The sequence below is a fragment of the Etheostoma cragini genome, chromosome 12, assembly GCF_013103735.1.
Source record: "Etheostoma cragini isolate CJK2018 chromosome 12, CSU_Ecrag_1.0, whole genome shotgun sequence".
NCBI classification, from domain to species: domain Eukaryota; kingdom Metazoa; phylum Chordata; class Actinopteri; order Perciformes; family Percidae; genus Etheostoma; species Etheostoma cragini.
The window spans coordinates 1,175,788-1,180,738 of NC_048418.1; positions in this window are offsets into that span (position 1 = coordinate 1,175,788).

Genomic DNA, 4,951 nt, shown 5'->3' on the forward strand with positions numbered 1-4,951 from the left:
CCCCCCCCCCCCCCCCCCCCCCCGCCCCGGATCCAACCGCGCCCCCCATAGCAGGACAAAGGCCACTCTGTGGGTCCCTCTGTTCAGGACCCCACCTCCGTTAGAGCCTCAAATAACTGCACAGGAACCAAAGCATGATAATAATCTCCTGCTCAGGTGTCACCTAAGAGCCAATAGAGGCTAAAGACTACAAAGCCCTGACATATAAAGGCTTCCAGGCTGTCCATTGGCTGCTCGTGTCCCCCCAGAGCCGTGCGTGTGATTCCTTACCATGACTCAGCTTTTAAGGCACGTGAAGAGACCTTAACTTCTGGTGCCGCCGGACCACAACTAAGGTAAGACTCGTCTTCATTGCTCATCAGTGGGTTGGACTTGTTGGAGCGTTGTTGTCGGGTTAGCTGTTGTTAATTCATAAATACAGCTCTGATTTTGGGTCGGTGTTCTTGGAGTTTGTATTCCTAACCAGTGTTTCTCAAATGGGGGATAGGGGACCCATAGGGGTACTTTGAAGGACTGCAGGGGGGACGCAAGTTTTTTGCTAAATGGTTTCCCGTTATAAGGCAGTAGGCGGTTTCTTTTAGTTTTGTGACTATTTTCTTGCCTTTCTTCCTTCTTTATTCTGTCACTTCTTTCAGTTTTTGTGACTATATTCTTGCCTTTCTTCAACCAATCCAGTTGGAACAGAGGGAAGACAAACCAAGACGGCTTTCGATAGTTCAACTTGAGTTGCCAGTGCAGATAAGAATAAACAAGACTTATTGTTCTTTTACTGGTCAGCTGAAGAACCGGCTTATTGATAATCTGATATGTTTTTTTTAATGTTTTTTGTGTGTAAGTGACTGATTGGTCCTGTATTGAGAGAGATCGCTGCAGTTGGCAGCAGTGAAACAAGCTACAACGTGAGGGAATTGGACAATTGTGCAGCTTGTATTGTTACTGACAGACTCAGATTAATATTCAAAATGTCTGACAGCTTTATAGAAAGGATCCCTTCAGAGAGAGACCTTTAAAACCTCTTTGAGACCTTTCTGTTGAACCAGAACCAGCTCTGAAGTTGCTAGCGCCGAAACCAACAGACTCCATGTATAAAAGCAACACTTTAAGCGTGTGTAGAGCCAGCATGTTTTCACATGGAAATTAGTAAACTGTGTGTTTATTTCAACGAAAACCAAAGCTGAGATGGTTGAAAAAGTGGAAAGACGACCCAAAACGGCTTTTCGTAGTTTTAATATGTTTCTGTCAACTTTGAATGAAGTGTGTTTTTGCGATGCTAAAATCACTGTTTATTTACATGGAGTCTGGTGGTACTTGGGTTTAAAAAGTGTTTTTTACAATTTAGGTCTGGTGGGTTTAACGCATGCAATTTCATGGATGTTTCTAATTTAAAAGAAGAGGATTTTACTCTAACAACAAGGTTGGACTCCTTAGGAAACCCTTTGTCCCACACATACAATAATATACAATAATATAGTTTCTCTTCTGCCGACTGCAGCAATCTTTCTTAAAACTGGACCAACGTTAAAGATTGTTGTTCCCATCAGTCACTTAGACACAAAAACATGTGAAAACAGGGTTCAGATTGGAAAAAACAGTAGTTGCCTTTTTATTTATTTTTATTTATAACGCACCTTTCACAGACAAGAAGGGTCACAAAGTGCTTTACAGTAAAACCAAATAACAAAGCAACACATTAAATACTAAGCCACGTTCAAAGCTCGTCTAAAAAGACGTGTCTTCAGGTGTTTTTTTAAAACTAAAAAGGAGAGAGCTTCAGAGCCTTGGAGCCGCCACAGCAAAAGCTCGAAGAAGGTCTTGGTCTGCAGACCTCAGAGAGAGACCAGGAAAGTGGGGGGGCGTGCAGTAGATCCTGGATGGAAGCGGTAGCTTGACCATGCAAGGCTCCATAAGTGGTGATTAAAATTTTAAAATGCCTTCTAAAACCTTCTGGAAGCCAATGAAGAGCCTTGAGGTAATGTGGGAAGAACTGGTGTGGAGGTCAAGGTGTAGAACCTGGACCCCGCCAGACCCCCTCGTTAAAGTCGCACCCAGCACTTTCCCACTGTAGTCTTTCCTGTGGTGCAGCGTGTGTTTGCATCGCAGCTCCAGAACCTGGAAGTGGAACATCATCAGTGGTGGAAGCTAAAGGTTCAACATTCCCATATGCCTACTTGTGATGGAGGTAAGATGGCTGTCAGAAGGTCTTTGATGTGGATCTCCTGCTGGTCTTAGACTAAAAGTCTTGCTGCTGCATTCTGTACAACTTGCAGTTTGTCAATGGAGGATTTTGACTTTTCAGGCCAATTCATGCTTCTGCGTTAAATCATAAAATAGTTTTATGTTATTATATTACAAAAGGAACAGTATGGACACATGAACAGTTCTGAAGTAGAACATGAGAATGATGAATGAATAACAAACAAGAGAGATATGAGAATGGGAATGAAGAGTAAATAGTAAATAATAAGTGAGATATGGGAATGATGAGTAATACTAAATAAGTGGATTAATAAGTGGAACCAGTGAACAGGTGCTGTAGAGACCGTGGTACTGGGTTATTGACCAGAACTGAACCTGACACTGTGGGTAAGAAGTCAGCTGTTCATCAGAGAGATGGCTTGTGGGTAGAAAGATGTGGGTAGATGTATGCGTGGCTGTGTATACATGCTCTGGTTTTCTTCTTCCTTGCCTTGTCAGTCCGTATGTTGCTTTTAAAACCATGTGATGTGGTTTTGCTGCAACACAATTTCCTCCATGGGGACGAAACGAAGCGTTGCATTTTTACACTTTACGTTCAGTCTACCTTCTGCTCATTGTTTATTGTTTGCCTGTTTTGTTTTTTTTAATGTGTTTTACTTGTTTGTGTTGCTTTTCTTGTAGAAAATTCTGCTGTAACAAGGGAATTTCCCCGCTGTGGGATGAATAAAGTATCATCTAATCTAATCTAATCTAAATCCAGGCTGTGGGTACGTACGTAGGTACATGTGGAGATACCGACCCTACGCCGGAGCTGGATGTGCACCTCTCCAGAAAATGGACCATACATGACAACTGCAATGTAGCTTATTACAATGCTTTGCTGTAAAACATTGGGTTGTGAGGATTTATTGGATAAATGATTGCCAAATTGAAGCTTTGCTCTGCAGTATCGATGATTAGAGCAACACTTGTGTCTTCCATCTTAAGGATTTGAGTTCTTTTTGTGGAGATTGTCCCCCTTTTTTGCACCTAATTCAATCAATCAATCAATCAGTCAACATGTATTCATATAGTACTTCACAACAACCAGCAGGCATCCAAAGTTGTGCTTAACAAAATGAGTAAAATCACAACATCCAATAGAAAGAGTGAACGTAGAAACAGTAAATAATCAGAAAAGGTTACAAAGAAACAGAAGAATGACCTTGTCCCCCCCCCCCCCCCCCCCCCCCCCCCCCCCCCCCCCCCCCCCCGCTGCTACGTATTAAAGTCCATCACTAAACTAACCACCTTTCTCCCTCTGGATGCAGGTATGAGCCATGTTTGTAATCTGGATTTTCACGCTGTCGGCTCTTCCCAACGGTGAGTTGCCGTGATGACCCGCTCGGTCGCATCTGGACCAGAATCCAGAGGTTGCTGCAAGATTCCTTTAATAATTCATAATTGTGTGCAAATGTCACACAGTGTGCAGATTATGTTAAAACTGCCCTTTGCAGAGCCGGCTGCACATCCGGGGCAGGAGACCTCCCCCCCCCCCCCCCCCCCCCCCCCCCCCCCCCCCCCCCCCCCCCCCCCCCCCCTGGTCCACCCCTGGGGAACCACTTCTTAATAACGTATGCTTTGTTGACCCTCCGAGACCTGAGGTCATCTTTGCAGGTCTTTGTCCGTCTGGATTTATTTTATAATAACTTGTAAAACATCAACCCTGTTGTCTTCAGACAAGAACTGGGTTATTAGAATATTTGGGCTGCAGTGAGGTCACTTGCATGTTAAAGGTGGTTGTAGGACCTTAAAGACATATATATAAATAAATAAATAAATAAATAAAACTGAACCCAGACGGAGCAGTACAAGCTAAGCCTCCTCTGTGAAACCCTTCTCATGTGTCCTGGGAGTCACACTGGGAAGAGATGATCATCATAACTCATAAAGATGACAATTCCCTTCCTTTTTTTAAAGAAAGTGCAGACGCTTTGGCCCTCATGACATTTACTGATGCCAGTAATCAACATAATAATGTCATATTTAATGATATTACACCCACAGCAATGCTACACAAGCATGTGTGTTGTCAGGTTTCCTTTATTTAAAAATAACCATAACAAACATTATAACTCATATAAAGTCCAAACTTATTACATTTCTTCATAAAAGTGTAGTGTGTAGTCAGTGCGTTGTGCTTATTTTGCCCCTAATCAAGTAAATTGTATCCGTGTGTCCTCTTTCAGGTGTGTATGACAGACTTATTACAGTGTTATTATTAATTATTATCAAAAACTACATTAAAACTAAACCAATTTGACTGTAAACACATTGGGTTATACGTTATAAATGTCACCATTCTAATTCCATTTGTCTTTGTCTTCAGCGCTGGCTGCCGGCCCCGTCTTCTGCCCGGACCCAAAGGCTGGGGACCAGATCCCAGACTACATGACTGGTGAGGATGAAACACAATGAGCTGCTTATTATTAATGACTGAGTCCAAGTGTTATTCATTGGTTCGGCTCAAACAAAGCATTTCACTCTGGGACATCGGTCCAGTACTAAGCATGGACGCTGTAACCGGATCAGAGGACATTCAGGAACCGGATCAGAGGACATTCAGGAACCGGATCAGAGGACATTCAGGAACTGGATCAGAGGACATTCAGGAACATTTATACATTTATAATACATACGGATCAGAGGACATTCAGGAACCGGATCAGAGGACATTCAGGAACAGGATCAGAGGACATTCAGGAACCGGATCAGA